Raw genomic sequence first — 16969 nt, 5'->3', positions numbered from 1 at the left:
AAGAAATGCGCAAAATACTCTGCAAAATGAGCTTGGGTATAAACTTTTGCCAGTTGTTCTTCCTTGTCACTGAAATTCATGTGCTCTGGGCCTCTTTCCTCCTATTTCAAAATGACACTGCTGAGTCTGATGGCCATCTGAGTGGACAATTAAGACCAAATTATACCATCAGTGATATCCCACCAAGGTCCAGGACCAGAGTCTTTTCTCCGCCCACACTCAGAGAAAGGGCTGCCTCCTGGTCGCAAGCCCAGCGCCAATGCTTGGTACTTTTGCTGCTCCAGGAGATTCAGCCCAGGGCCTTTCATCTTCTCCCCAAAGTTCACAGCCAGATCTCACGGATGGCCCGTGGGAGGAGGCAGCACACACTAGGTGGACAAGTGGAAGGTCCTGTAAGAGCGTCTATGTTCAGATGGTGCCTTTACTTCGGCTTAAAGAGTACGTGCTTTTGCATTTAGTCTCCATGCCCAGAGGAACTTACGACCATGACTCTGACCCAGGGCTTCAAAGCTCACAGACCCAGGTGTAGGTTCTGACTCTGAGACGTCTCTTGGAGTTTTTGTGATGAGAAATCCAGGCATGGGATGTGGCTAGTACACTGGCTGGCACACGGCGGCTCTTACTGTTATCATTTTTACGTCCACCTCCAAAATCCTGAATGGAAGCAAGAAAGGCGTCCACGTTGGCAGACCGGCAGCACAGAAGCACCTACTGCAGGTGAGCCTGACTTTGAACTACACGTGGGTCCGGTGGGGGGTGCGATGAGGATATGCAGGCAGTAGGGCTGGCCAGGACTCCTGGCAGGTGAGACGGGCCAAAGCTTGCTTTCACACGGAGCCACCAATACGGTTTTTGGCGATACATGATTATAAAGCCTGTCCAAGGCTGGAGTCGATCAGATCACTCAGCTCCTTGCTTGGGTGCATAATCACCTTCCCCAGGTCTCACTATCAGACGAAGCTGACAGCTAAGGTCTTGAGAACCTCATGATGCTCTCCTCGTTTTGAGTGATGGACAATCTGATCATTGCCAACTTCAGAGCACCCACACCGGGTCCTGCAGCTCTCACATTTCTGAGGGCTCCTTTTCCTCATAAAGAAAAATGTAACACTGGGAGTGACTGTACCCTTTGATTCAGCCTGATCAAAGGCTATTACGAATTCTGTCCCTTTCAAAGTAAATTTCCACCTTATGAACCGCAAGAGTCTGCAGAAATCTGAAAGCCGTACTTATATGCAGGAGACAGTTACTTGGTCTACAGCCAGGCTCTGCATGCGTAGGGTTTAGGTGACATTTAGATTTTTTGCCTGAGGTCTGAGCCAGGGGGCCCACCTGTCCGACCTGCCGGATCTGTACCCGCAGCAGAGGAAATCGGGTCACTTCATCCTTCTGCGCTCCTCAGAGGTCTGACCACTTCTCTCCCCATTTCTACAATCCTTCCTGTCCATGAAACAGAAAACTTCTAGTACTTCGGTTTCCAGGGGCGGGGCCTTTCTTTCTCCTTGCGGGACCTTTCTTTGTCCTTGGAGAACTTATCACAAGTTGGTGGCAGAGGCACTGAAGTCTCTAAGGAACATGGGAAGCCCAACCGGGACTGACTGGGAGATGAAACAATGAATATGCTAAAAACGGAGCATTTCTTTCACGCCACAACAATCAGCCCCTCCCTGGGCTTTCACTCGGAAGCCTGAGCTGTTTCTGGGCACCTGGACACCTCACGCGCCGGTACCCACCGCCACTCTTCCAGGAAGCTGGTCTCCTTGGCCATCTTCTAACACCTTCCAGGACGCCAAGCTCTGTTACAAACCGAGGGGCTCTGCTGTGTTTGGTTTTTAAAAAATTGTTCATGTTTTAATTCTGGTAAAATATACGTAACATAAAATGCACCATTTTTAAATGCAGAGGTCAGTGGCATTAAGTACCTTCTCACTGCTGTGCAGTTGCTGGTACATCACCATCCAGCCAAAGAATTCTGGGGGCTTCCCTTGGTGGCGCAGTGGTTGAGAGTCCGCCTGCTGATGCAGGGGACGCGGGTTCGTGCCCCGGTCCGGGAAGATCCCACATGCCGCGGAGCAGCTGGGCCCGTGAGCCATGGCCGCTGAGCCTGCGCGTCCGGAGCCTGTGCTCCGCAACGGGAGAGGCCACAGCAGTGAGAGGCCCGCGTACTGCAAAAAAAAAAAAAAAAAAAAAAGAATTCTGGTTGTCTCGCAAAACCGAAACTCTGTACCGGCCAGAAACGCTACTGCCCGTTCCCTCTCCTCCAGCCCCCCGCAACCACCACTCTCCTTTCTGTCTCTATGAAGCTGACTCCTCTTGGTGCCTCGTATAAGTGAAATCACATATTATTTGTCCTTTTGTGACTGGCTCATTTCATTTCGCATAATGTCTTCAAGGTTCGTCCACGTTGCAGTCTGTATCACAATTTCCTTCCTTTTTATATCTGAATAATAGTGCATTGTACGTATAGACTACGTTTTGTTTATCCATTCATCTGCTGATGGACACTTGGGTTACTTCCATCTTTGGCTATTGTGCATAACGCTGTTCTGAACACGGGGATGCGAATGTCTGTTCCAATCCTTGCTTTCAAGTCTTTGGGGCATATGCCCAGAGGGGGAATTGCTGGATCACATGGTGGTTCCAGTTTCAATTTTTTGAGGAACCACTATCCTATTTTCCACAGTGGCTACACCAATTTACGTTCCCACCAAGAGTGCCCAAGGGTTCTAACTTCTTCACATCCTCACAAACGCTCGTTATCTTCTATTTTTGTTTGTTTGATAATGGCCATCCTAACCAGATAATGGCCATCCTAACCAGCGTGGAGTGGTTGCAGTTGCATTTTTAATGCCAATGTTCAAACCACCAGCACCAATTGAGACAGGCTGGGACCTGGGACCCTTTACCAGAGTGCTTGCCCCAGACAAGCGTCTCCCAGAGCATCAATACAAAGAAACTATCGACATAAGGGACTACACGTAACTGCATGCACATGCAGCTGGGGCAAATTATGAACAAGAAGATTCAAAACCGCCAAAACCCAACTGCCACTTCTGAGGAGCTAGGAGCAAAAGCAGGGTCCTGCACACGATCCCTGCGCACGGCACCACCAAGGGGGTGGGCACGCCACCTAAGCCCCGCCCCCCCAGCCCGACAGCCCGCCCTCCTCGGAGAGCAAGCAAGGGGACCTGTTACTTGTTTTCGCTCCCTCTTGCTGTAGCTCGAGTCCCAATAGAGCCTTGCTTGAATTCCTCCTCTGGAGTCTTATCAACTTCTATTGATTAAAGAGTCCAGGGACCCAGGTGGGTTGCACAATGACCTCTCAAGCATCGCACCTCGTAGATGGGATGCCTAAAGAGCAGTCTTCCAAGGGAAACTCTGCCCCTCCTCACCTCCGTGGCCCCGCCTCCCCCCCACCTGAAGAGCATAACCTGGCCCCCTGGGTCCGAGGCCTGCAGGGACAGGAGTTTGTGACACAGGGCTTGAGTACCATCCTAAGTGATTGAGGGCCTCTGCTCTGCGGGCAGCCTGCACCGTCAGTTCACAAATGACCTGAGGAGGACATCTAGGTGTTTTCTGAAACCCTAACCATTCTTACGAGTCTCTCGACTTATTCAAGTCCTAGAAACTCTAATTTACTAAATGGTGACCTGAAACTTGAAGGTGCAGATATGCTGAGGGGTCTAAGTGTGAAAGAAATAGACTCCTGTGCAACGTCCTAAAAACACTGTGTGTGCTGTGGTTTTTTGTTTTTTTAAAAAAAATTTTTAGAATTATTTAAAAATATTTATTCTTTTGATTTTTTTCTCTTATGCAAGGGAAAATACATCAAAAATTTTCTTTTGGAGGAAAGGGGTGACCATTTAGGCCTTCTTGGGTTCTAATCACAAACACTCCCCCTTCATTTTTCTATTTCACTCATTGAACTTTTTCAGAAAGTATTTCTTTCTTGAGAAATACTCCTTAAAACTTAAAAAAGGAAGTAATCAGCTATCTACTAGTTATTCACCTTCTAAAACGAAATGTTTTAGGACTGGTTTCAATTATTTTCCTATTTATGAAGCGCTACAAACCCATGAGTTCATCAGTCCCAAGGGCTGATGATAGTTTTCTTTCCAGCTTTTTCTTCCTCTATTTAAATGGCCAGAAGTGAATTTCTCAAATGTGGAATGCGTTGTTAGAGCTAAAAACTGCTTTGCTTTAAGTTAGGAAACATCCCATTCTGGATCGCACAGTGAGAGAAAACGTTTCCTCTCCTGGCCTAGCCCTCGTGCTTTCAGATGTATACGTAAACCCAGGCCCACCAACAAGCCCCCCGGCGGAGGGCAGGCTGGACTGCTTCCCACGGGAAGCGTGACCAACAGGGGAGGCCCCAAGGTGGGAGACCCACACTGCCCCATCGTGTGTGCGTGTGTGTGCGTGTCCAGTCCCATCCCAGCCAGCATGAAGAAGCGCTGGTCCTGCGTGTGAACGGCTGTCCTTTTGAACCTTTTACCAGGGCCCCGGGGGCGCAGGCGGTCGCCCTTGGCACTTGGTCCGAGGTCCTGGGGACAGCAGCCGAGGGGGCCACGCTCCCCTTCCTCGCACCCCCTCGCCCCTCCCATCCGCCGGGGCGGTCCCGGTCCCGGTCCCGCCGCGGTCCCGCCGCGGTTCCGCTCACCACTGGATGATGCCGCCGTGCAGGCCCCGGCCACGCCCCGGCAGCCCGCGCCGCCCGTTGCGGAGGCCGGCACACCCTCGGCCATGGCTGGACCCGCCCGCGGCACCGAGGCGGCGAGCGGGCGGAGGCGCCGCACCGTCCGGCCGCCGCCGCTCCTGGGTGTACTTTAGAGCCGGGCGCGCGGGGGCCTAGGGGGGCGCATGGGGGCGTAGGGGACCGGCCGGGAACATGAGCGGGGCGGGGCAGGGCCACGTGGCGGCGTGGGGCGCGGGGTCGGAGAAGGGCGGCAGAGCTCGTTTGGGGGCGGAGCTAGGGCGCGTGCGGGGCAGCCTGGGGGCTACGCGGGCCTCGGGATGGCGTCGGGCCACGCCCTGCACCTGCCGTGCGGGTTTGGGAGGCGGCGTCCTCTCTCACAGGGTCAAAAGCTCATAGGACAGAAACACAAGTGCCGCTCTTACAAGCAGTCCAACAGGGAAACAACAAAGAAAAACCAACGGACGCACACATTTTAAGTCAGGTCACGGTGTTTGGTGAGCGGTGGTCGTCAACCTGACTGCACTTTGGAATCACTTGGGCACCTTTCAAAACCATCACTGCCCCAGCGCCACCCCTATTGGGTCTGAGGTATGAGGGGTTTGGCCTATACAAACCTGATTTTTTTTTAAAAAAATTATTTATTTGGCTGCACTGGGTCTTAGTTGCGGCATGCGCGATCTAGTTCCCTGACCAGGGATCCAACCCGGACCGCCTAAATTGGGAGCACGGAGGCCTAACCACTGAACCACCAGGGAAGTCCCAAACCCCGTGTTTATAAGCTGCCCTGGAGGTTAGTGATGCTAATGTGCGCCCGGTGGTGAGACCCACTGGTCTTGGGAGTTTCAGCGTGGCTGGGTCAGGACTTCTGAGAGGCTGAGCCGGGGTGAGAGCTCCTGCCCTAGATGAGTCCCCAGGTCTGCAGCCCGGCCTTGGTGGTCCTTGCCTTCAAGAGCTATTTAGTTAATACGTGGCTGTGAGACTGAGCTGTTTATTCTCTCCTAACCGCCCTTCTCTGGCGGGATATGTGATTGTTCACACACAGGCAAGTGGCGTGAGCACGAGCTCAGTCAGGCCACTGTTACTTGGACTGCTGACTGGTTGACAGCCTCTGGTAAGGATTTCTTCATCTAGATTAAAAACACGGGTGGGAGGGAGGGAGATGCAAGAGGGAAGAGATATGGGGACATATGTATAACTGATTCACTTTGTTATAAAGCGGAAACTAACACACCATTGTGAAGCAGTTATACTCCAATAAAGACGTTAAAAAAACAACAACACATTCGACAACTGAACAACAACAGCCCACTTAAAATTTGGGCAAGGGACTTGAATGAATGTGTTCGCCTGAAGAAGACATACAAACGGCCAATAAGCACATGAAAAGAGGCTCAATGTCATTAGCTATTAGGGAAATGCAGATCAAAACCACAATGAGATACCATTCCACATTCATTGAGGTTGCAATTTTTTTTAAAGAGTAATGATAAAGAAGATGTGGAATATATATACACACACAGTGGAATATTACTCTGCCATGAAAATTAAATCTTGCTTGCGACAACGTGGATGGACCTAGAGGGGGTTATGCTAAGTGACATAAGTCAGACAAAGAGAAATACTGTATGATTTTGCTTGTATATGGAATCTAAAAACAAATGAACAAACACAACTAAACAGAAACAGTCATAGATAGAGAGAACAAATGGGTGCTTGCCAGAGGGAAGGGCACTGGGGGGAGGAGAGAAATAAGTGAGGGGGATTAAGAGGTACAAAGTTCCAGTTACAAAATAACTGGAACTTTATGGGTATGAAATGTAGTGTGGGGAATGTGGTCGATCGTTATGTGATATCTTTGTCTGCTGACAGATGGTAGTTGGGCTTATCATGGTGATCATTTTGAAATGTATAGAAATATCGAATCACTATGTTTTGTACCAGGAACTAACATAGTGCTGTTATGTTATACTTAACAATTATATTATACTTCAAAGTCAATTATACTTCAAAAACGAACAAACAAACTCGTAAATCAGAGTTGTGGTTCCCAGAGGCGGGCGGTGGAGGGGTGGGGACTGGATGAAGGTGGTCAAAAGGTACAAGTTTCCAGTTATAAGACAAATAAGTACTAGGGATGTAATGTACAACATGATTAATATAATTAACACTGCTCTTCGTTATATATGAAAGTTAAGACAGCAAATCCAAAGAGTTCTCATCACAAGGAAAAAGGTTTTTTTTTCCATTTCTTTAATTTTGTTATCTGTGTAAGATGATGGATACTCACTACATTTGTGGTCATCATTTCATGATGTACGTAAGTCAAGTCATTATGCTGGACACAAAGTTATACAGTGCTGTATGTTAATTATGGGTCAAGAAAGTTGGAAGAAAAAGAAAAACAAAAAAGTAAGTGTTGATGAGGATGTGAAGAAATTGGAATGGTGTTCATTGCCGGTGGGAACGTAAAATGGTGCAGCTGCTATAAAAACAGGCAGTTTCTAAAAAAATTTAAAATAGAATTACCATACGATCCACCAATTCCACTTTTGGGTATGTACCCTAAAGAATTGAAAGCCGGGACTTGAATAGATACTTGTAATTTGTACCCACACGTTCATAGCAGCATTAGTCACAATAACCAAAAGATGAAAGCAACCCACTTGTCCATCAACCAATGTCTGGATAGACAAAATGTGGTAGATACACACAATGGGTTATTATCCACTCTTAGGAAGGAAGGAAATTCTGATAATCTGATACAGACTGCAACATGCAACCTCAAAGACATTATGCTACGTGCAGCGAGCCAGATGCAAAAGGATGATTCCGTTATATGCGGTACCCGGGCTTGTCAAACTCATAGAGGCAGAAGGAATGGTGGTTACCAGGGGCGGGGGGAGGAGAGAATGGAGAGTTGTTTAATGGGTACAGAGTTTCAGTTGGGGATGATGAAAACGTTCTGGAGATTAATAGTGGCAATAGTTGCATCACGATGTAAAAGTACTTAATGCCACTGAATTGTACACTTAAAAAATGGTTAAAATCTCAAATTTTATGTTCTATGTGTATTTTACCAAAATTTAAAAAAATCTCAGAACAAAACAGAAATCCAGCCACCACCAATAACACCATATGCACATCTGACAACCACTTCTGGAAGCAGGGCAGAGATTCAGTCCACAAATAGTGTTGACTGCCTTCCGTGTGACAGCACTGGGATGTAGTTGTCAGGGAGGACCCCAGAGGTCCACCCCAGCATCAGGGCATCAGGGGTTAGGCTCCAAGGGCAGTCCCAGGGGAGACATCACAGGACGTTCACCGCAGAGCCTGAGGCTTGAGTTTTGACAGGTCACTGGAGCCAACCCTAGATGGTACCTGGCTCTCCTTTGGGGAGCTGTGCCAGGGATCACCCTGGTCCTGAAACTTGGGGAGGTTTTTCTGGGGGCGGGTAGTGGTGGGATGGGCGGGTACTTGGGAAGGACTTGTAATTAACAAGTGATGGCGGCTGCTCTCTGCCCTATTTCTCTTCTCAGCTGAATGTCCTATATTTTAGGGCTGGCTGCTTTAAAAAGCCATCCAGTAGGGGACAGCTGACCCCACGTCAGCCCCTCTCAAGCCAGGAACCAAGGGTAACGATGTCTGGAGAGACTCCTTCATACCCGGCAAGGATGGGACGCCAACTGCGTGGGTAAGAAACAGGTTAGCAGCAGGCAGTTTCAGGCAGTGCCAGGAGACTATGCTGGGGAAAGCAGAAAGGCCACAGTGATGGAGGACCCGCAGTGATGGAGAAAGGAGGCCACAAGGTAAAATGATACGGCAGGTCCTCCAACGCAGCTCTCTTGAGACCAGCCCTTCTCTGGTTGTTTCTAGAAGAGGTGGCAGGGTCCTCAGGGCCTTGGGCAGAAGCCCTGTGAGGCCCCTTCATGGGCTTTGCTTTGGCCTGAGTGCTCACCCCCCAGCAGTGGGCGTCCTTCTCAGTAGCCTGTGGAAGCCGAAAGCATGGCTCCTTCCATCCCTCTTGCTGGTCCTGCAGCAATTCCCTGCCACCCAAGAAACTCCCCAAGATGCCTACCCATTTCCACAGGGATTGGAAATAAACAAGAGAAGAGCTTACCGTTATTTAAGGCCAACCTGTGGTCCTGTTATGTCACTGCTGATTACGTAAAATTTGCATGTTTACTGAGCCCCAGTCAGCACGAGGCACTGGGACAGACCCTGGAAATACAGTGGGACACCAGGACCCTCTGGCTGACCACTGGTCTCTCTGCTGTTTACTGCATCAAATATAAGATGCTATGAAACGCAAACATTACCTCACCTTACTCCAGAGCTGTTGAGGTCTGGTGGTTAGAGGACTATAAAAATGAGGCCAGGGCTTCCCTAGTGGCGCAGTGGTTGAGAGTGCGCCTGCCGATGCAGGGGACACGGGTTCGTGCCCCGGTCCGGGAGGATCCCACATGCCACGGAGCGGCTGGGCCCGTGAGCCATGGCCACTGAGCCTGCGTGTCCGGAGCCTGTGCTCCGCAACAGGAGAGGCCACAACAGTGAGAGGCCCGGGTACCGCAAAAAAAAAAAAAAAAAAAAAAAAAAAAAAATGAGGCCACTGGGTCAATTTCACACCCTCCACCTGAAGGACTGGTTAATTTCACCCATGGCAGGTAACAGCTGGTGTCCCTAGTTTAACCAGCCCTCTTACAGATGCAGCCTCCGAGTAGGTACACACTAGCGCAATAACACTCTTAGATTTATTCGCAACTTCTGCCTTCCTAATGTGCTGGATGTGCAAAGGACGTTTACCTCTGCACGGGATTCTTTTGCTGGCAGCATAATTAAGGCTTTCATTTGGGTTGAGCATATAGCCACATAGACTACTAAGTAGAATTAGGTATAAAATCCATTTTCTTTTCAAAGCATGTTTCATTGCAACTGACCTAACAAGAATTTTCATGAGACAGCCAGACACAGGTATATGCTCTTTTGTACCTGAAAAGTCCAGCCTCCCTCTAATTCACATTCAGCATCTTCACTCAAAAGGTCCTATATCATTACAAGGGAAAAAGAAATCTTAAAGTTTCTATCAAAAGATTTCCAATTCCTGATGTCACATTCTGTGCACACGAAGCTTTTTCTCCCTCTTCCAGAGAATATATCTCTTTTAGCTGAACATCAATTTCTTTCGCCTACTTCAGTCTACTTGGTTTCTAGATGATCCAATTAGCCTCATTTCACCTTTTAAAAGGGCACCAGCTGGGCCTTATCCTCACACAAAACCATCTCGATCCGGGGTGCTTAATTTCATTCAATCCTTGCAATTAGTCACTTTCTGTGGATGTACCAGGTGTCTCCAGGCAATAGATGTATTTTTTAAAATACAGCTAATGAGTCTGATGTATCTAGTCAAGAATGTAGAATGTAGTTAGCATCTGTATGCACAGGGGATTACAGAGAACAGACAGTGTGTATGTTCCACTTTTGCTTGGAAGAGACCTTTTAAGATCACTGGGCTCTAAACTAATAAGCCGTGGAGACTTTCAAACTATGCCGGACCAAAACGATCTCATTGGAGAGATTCCAAATCACTATCATATGTTAAAATTTTCCTTGGTCTAGATCCGCCTTCCGAGTGTCTGGCTCACGTTCTAGTTGAAATTGATGGGGACACGACATTTACAGGCATGTGAGTGATGGGCCAATCCAGCTTCACATCAGGCACATCGCTGCCATTTCCTGATCTGAGATCCATGATTTGGAGCACCGCAGGGACGCACCCCTTCTGCACAACTTGTTTTCCACCGATCCACGGTTTTCCTTCCTCCCATTGCGCAGAGGTCACGTGAAAGGCGGGCCACGTGGTATGTGACGGACAGTATTATCTACTGGGAACTCTGAGAACTTGTGGAATAAGAAAGAACAGGCTTCATTCATCACTGAATGCTTGTAGAGTAACACGTTTGAACTCTTCTGTTACATTAAAAGTGGGATTTTTTTTTCCTGGAAGTCTGATAGAAAACCAAGCGAAAACAAAAATGCAAAGTGGTTTCCTTGTTTGCAAAGGAACAGTAGGAGTTTCATGAGTCCCCTTGCTAGGCTGTCACATAACCTCAAAAGGCACTTGTCCAAATCATGGTGGTGTGCAAAATCATAAATCTTACCCTGATTCATTTAATAACTTTCCAAGAGAACGGGCAAAGGCACATTCAGTAATTACTTTGGGCTTCTGGAAATACTATTTTAAAGGTTTTCATGAGCATGGAGGAATTCATTTTTTAAGGCAGTTTAAAAATGGTAGCATGAGCTGACTTTCTGACGTGACGAACCTTCATCTTTCCTAACAGTTGACATTATTCTTTGGTAAAAACATACTCTGACAGCTGCTTGGTCCTCACTGCTCTGCATGGAATTATCTCATGATCTCCTTACCATGAAATGAATTTCACTAAAGCATCCCCAAACAAAGTCGATGTTTGACTTATCTTTCTGAAAGCTGCTAAAGGATAGTAGACACCTTTCAACTGGTTGTGCGACCCCCTCCTGCTAATTCACAATTGGAATTCCCCAGCAGGGAGAGGCAAGAAGCTGCTTTATAAAGAACATCTGCCTGGATGCTTTGTTACCGAACAAAGGTAAACATCCCAATAGTGCCAAAAGATTGTTAAAGTCTGTTTGATGAAAAGAAGCATGTCTTCACCTGGGTTAAAAAACCACTAACATTAAGACCCCAAAGAGCCAGGCCCAGACCTAAACAGTTTGTCAAGATCATCATTCTCAAATATAATTTTCATGTGTCTTCGCTGTTCCAGAAGCTTAGAAGCTTGCTCAGTGCCTCTCAGCCTCATCTACGTGCAGTTGAGCCATCCAGGGAGATCCATCGCCCACCTGCCTCTGATAATTCCCACCCCCGGCAACCCCACCCTCGCCCAGACCGCTCAGCTGGGCAACACTTCTTAGAACCTTGACCAGGAAGCAGATGAGCCGAGGGAAGCTGAGGTGAGAGGCCGTGGACGCAGGTGGGGAGAGCTGGAGAGGGCAGATGTGTGAGAACCTTCTAGTCCCCAGGTGGCTCAGCGGTCCCTCCTGAAGTTGAGTCCCGCAGGATTCCTCTGTGTTCTCCAACAAACTACCTTTACGCTTGAGCTGCTTTGAGCAGATGTCCTTGTGGCAAATGGATGCGTTTCTAATACCTGTCAGGTATTTTATCTTCTCAGGGAGGATTCTGGGAGGAGCAGGTTGATCACACACCGTCCTGGAGGTGAGCATTTCAGAGTGTATCACGGCTCAGCAGAGGGACGGCTAGGTTTGAGCCATCACTCAGCGAATGTTTATGAAGCACCTACACGAGCTATGCGTACTCGGAGGGTGACTGAGGTCCAGCCATGCCCAGCCGCAGACATTGGCCTTGCTGCCACCAGAGGACAAGGCCATGGTCTCTGAGTCCCAGCGGCCTGGGAAGAGGGCAAGGCCTGACAGGGGATCCATGTCAGGTGGGTTTACGCCTGCAGCCCTGTGCAGCTGTTTCTAGCTCTCTGCCATTCTCAAGAGTGGCAGGCCTAAACTGTACGTAACGTGATCCTCCCACACACAAGCCACCTCCCTCCCCATGTGGCCGAGGGCCATCCTGGGGAAAGGCAGGGGAAGGAAATGAACCTGAGAGATAAATCCTGTTTACCTAAGGAGACCAGGCGTGATCTCAGAGGGCTGAATGAATCATTACATGGGCTAACTGTAGAAGATCACACTAAAATTTAGATCTCTCCCCTGGTACCCTGCACACGCAGGAGAACACAGCACCCTTAGGGTCTCAGACATGAGGCTGTAAGTCCACTCGAGTTGAATTTTCTTGTTTGCCTCATTTTACAGGGAGGAAAGGAAGGCTCATGGAAACCATGTCCAAAGCCACACAGTGGATAAGTGGCCGCACGCACAGGGCCACAGGCTTAACCACTCTTGGGGGAGGTCTAAGTGGTAGTTTCCTCGTTTGTGAAATGGGCCACTATAGTAGCTACCACCGAGTGTAGCTGTGAGGCCAAAAGAAAGTGGGTAAAGCTTTGAGCATGGCGCCTGGCACATAGTAAGTGCTCAATAAACTTGTGACTGTTGCCTATGTCCAGCTGCCCTTGAAAAGGAATTGTTAAAATGATTTCAGGGGGCTTCCCTGGTGGTGCGGTGGTTGAGGGTCCGCCTGCCTATGCAGGGGACACAGGTTCGTGCCCCGGTCCGGGAGGATCCCGCAGGCCGTGGAGCAGCTGGGCCCTTGAGCCATGGCCGCTGAGCCTGCGCGTCCGGAGCCTGTGCTCCGCAACTGGAGAGGCCGCAGCAGTGAGAGGCCCGCGTACCACAAAAAAAAAAAAAAGAAAAAAATGATTTCAGGGACTTCCCTGGTGGTCCAGTGGTTAAGAATCCGCCTGCCATTGCAGGGGACACGGGTGCGAGCCCTGGTCTGGGAAGATCCCACATGCCGCAGAGCAACTAAGCCCGTGTGCCACAACTACTGAGCCAACACTCTAGAGCCCGTGAGCCACAACTACTGAAGCCCGCGTGCCTAGAGCCTGTGCTCCACAACAAGAGAAGCCACTGCAGTGAGAAGCCCGCGCACTGCAACGAAGAGTAGCCCCTGCTCACCGCAACTAGAGAAAGCCCATGTGCAGCAACAAAGACCCAAAGCAGCCAAAAATAAGTAAGTAAAAAAAATAAATTAATAAAATGAGTTCAGTTATTTCATATATATATATATATATAATCAGTATTCTGGGGGATCACGCATGAAAGACATTTATACACGCACACTACTTTCAGATCTGCCTAAAAACTCTCTTCAACATGTCAGATACTCAAATATGATACATTATTAACAGCATAATGAGCACTAGTGTTTTATCAGTATGGCATTATGAGGACTCTGGTTTAATGTTCTGCAGAAAAAAAAAAGGTTCTTTTTTTGAAACTCCCAAATACTATCTCTGGCTTGGTGGTTCCCGGGTGTATTATCATATTAAAGGATCTGAGAGGTCCTGTGGGAAATAAGTCTGTTTCACTCCATCCGTTTGACCTAGTGTTTCCAAGTTTAATTGTCTATAGAATCCCACCCCTCCCCCATTTTTTGGCTCACTTGTCTGTTGACACTGATACCCTGGATGAACCTCTTAAAGGGTACTGGGGTTCCACGGAACCAAGTTTGGGAAACACTGGTATGAACTGCGGTGCAGAATAAGTCAGATCTTGTGGGCTGTCCCAGGGGCGTAGATTGGTTTAAACGAATGGTCATTGTCTCCTGCTTCCTGTGTCCACCTCTCTGCTCCCATCTCTCCTTCCCCAGGACCCACCCCACACCCAGAGATGGGGGGGCACCTCTTGAGCTCATCGCACCCACCCCTTCCACAGGAGCGGTGTGAACCAGAAGCGCTAGAAACATTTCCTCTCCTTGGGGACTGGGGCGAAGGCCTGTCTCCCACCCTGCCCTCCACGATCGCACATGGCTCAGTCTGCTTCTGTGGCAGGATTTAAGTCAGCTGTTGGCTCTAACCAAGGAGAGGTAACCTGTGGAGTCGAAAACACACATGGAGTCACGTTTTATACATTCTGTGTTCTGCTATGATACAAACAGACTTTCTCCTATTTTCCGCTAGTCAGCTCTTGAACTCACGTGTTGACTGTGTCCTGGAAGGCCCCGTGGAACCTGAACAGACCCACCGGTTTAGGATTTCCTTGCCCTGGAAATTTTATTTAAAAACAGATAAAAAGAGTGTGGTCATAACTGCTCAAGAAATATGCTGAGAGTCACAGAATGTCGATTCACAGACTCCCTTTTTAATTTATCTGCCTGCCGCACAATGAGCCACTTCCCCTTCTGCAGCCCAAGCGCCACGGCCACAGCCTTCCTCCCGGCCCTCCATGCTGGCTTCCCTCTGCCGACACTCCCGGGGCCTCTGGGGTCTGGAGTCCCCGCACCTCCCCTCCTTTCCGCCTTCACTTTATCTTCTCTGTGCTCCTTCCTTTCCATCACTCATCATGCTGGGAAGTTAGTCATTAAACTTGCCGTGATGATGATTATGGTAGTCATACGATAATTATGAAGATTGCGATCGTAATAACACTAACGGTAAACCCAGTGACCCTTAATGCAATCATTGTTACCATTATATCACATTTGCTCACAAAACAGTTTCATGTCCATCCATCTGTGGAATAGATATGTTTATTGTTTTGTAGGTAAATCAACTGAGGTCTTAGAGAAGTGGGGCATTTAGGTCAAGATCATACAGTTCCAATTTTTATTGCAACTAAATCCGTGCCCTGGTCGTTCACATTTCTGTCGTACTCTGGATCCTCAGTTTACCAAAAATGGTGACAAGTCCCTGACCACACACCTGAGGATTTCTTTTCTTCTCCACAGAGAGAAGCCTATAGTTCCAAATATTCTTACAGAAATTATTCAGATTTGAACAACTGCTGCTCTAGCCTCATCTCACCCACCTCCCTGAAGCATAGAACTTGCAGTTCCGTGAGGAGTTGCACATGTGTATGCCTCAGGGCCTTTGCACAAGCTGCTCTCACTGCTTGGAATCTCAGGACTTCTTCTCATCTTCTCCTGGCTAACTGGTGTCCAGACTACTTCAGCTTAATCTCCCCTTGTCCGGCTTAAGTGGGTGTTCCCAGTGCCCTCCCATACTCATCCAGCATTGTTCCTGCTGGGCAGTCCCTCCTCTATAAAGTGAATTCCTTAAGGCAGGGAGTACCTAGCATAGTGGTGGACAGATACTGGCAATGTTTGTTGAATGACTAATGAGAAATGTCCTCTAAGAAGAGATGAGTTTTGTGTTTCTCAAAAGGACCATTCCCTGCATCTTTTGCTCCAGCATAATATTTTCTATCTTGTTAGATGGGGGTGGTGTTTTTTTGTTTGGGCCCATCCTAGGAGACATCATTTGAACTTCCTGAGTTGGTTGCCTTTGCCGCCTCAGATACAGCCCACCATAAAGGGTTCTGCTGCATTTGATTTCCTCTGCAAGGAAACAAAACAAAACAAAACAAAAGTCTCCATTTATCACAAAATGCAGCACAGGAAAGCTTAAACAATGGCCCCCAAACTCAGCTCTCGTGTAGCTGAAAAAACTATTTGTCTTTTACAAGGAAGAGAGTTCCTCAAACCCAAGAAAGGCAACTCTTCTTCCTGGATAAAGCAGCTTTGCCGGGAATGAGAGGAATATTCATAATACAGGTTGATGGTCAAGTGACTTTGCAAACCCATAGGCTGGTCAAGGGACGAGGGGCTGTCAGGGCCCCACTGGAGAATGGATTCACTTAGTTATAGCATCTTTGGACAATACACATGTTTAAACACACACCATGAAGTCATCAAATGTTTTAGAGGAAGCTAGGTGCGGTTGAGTCCCCCACATGCTTGTGTAGGTGGTGAAACAGAGATTCTGTCTGTGATCTTATCTTATGCCTCCCTCTGATAATTGCTGAGAAAGAATGCCTGCTTTCCTTTCATTTAATAGTGACCTCCTATCATGATGTCTGTGTTACTAGTTTCATTATCTGTTGAGCATCATCTATCATGATAAATTTAAAAATCATTTTCTCTCCTTTCTTGGATTTACTATTTTCATCACTCCATATTTTATTCTTTAGTAGTTTGGAAGTAATATCTTCTATTTTTTTTTTAATGCTTACCCTGGAAATTACAACATAAATATTTAACTTCTCAAAGTCGAAATCAGTCGATTTGTTTAGCCTAAAAGAAACTTTAAAATGCTTAATTCCTTTTACTTTTCTACTTATATATAGATGTCATTTATTTGAATTCTATCTTTTTACCACTTCCCAGTGTTAATATTTTTTATACAGCCAATTTTGCTTGGTTTACCAATATATTCTCCATTTTCTTTTGTTGTTTGTTTTGTTCCTTCTTTCATCACCCTACTCCCATCTGGCATCATTTCCCTTCTACCTAAAGACTGTCTTTTAGAATTATCTTTATTGAAGATCTGCTCTTGGAAAATTCTCTCAAATTTTTTTTTTTAATATCTTCATTTTGCTCACTTTCTTGAAAGATGTTTACACTGGTTTTAGAATTCTTGATAGGTGTTTACTGCCTTAAGCATGTTGAAGATATTCCACCACCTTCTAGCTTCCATTGTTGACAGCGAATAATCAGTTGTAAGCCTGTTCTTTCTTTGAAGGAAGTTTGTCTTTTTTCTCTGTCTTCCTTTAAGTTCTCTTTGATTTTAGTGTTCTTCAGCTTCACTGCAATGGGCTTAGATGTGAATT

The sequence above is a fragment of the Delphinus delphis genome, chromosome 12 (genome assembly GCF_949987515.2).
Source record: "Delphinus delphis chromosome 12, mDelDel1.2, whole genome shotgun sequence".
Lineage (NCBI taxonomy): Eukaryota > Metazoa > Chordata > Mammalia > Artiodactyla > Delphinidae > Delphinus > Delphinus delphis.
The sequence above is the reverse complement of the archived record's forward strand: the minus strand, read 5'-3'. Positions refer to the sequence as shown.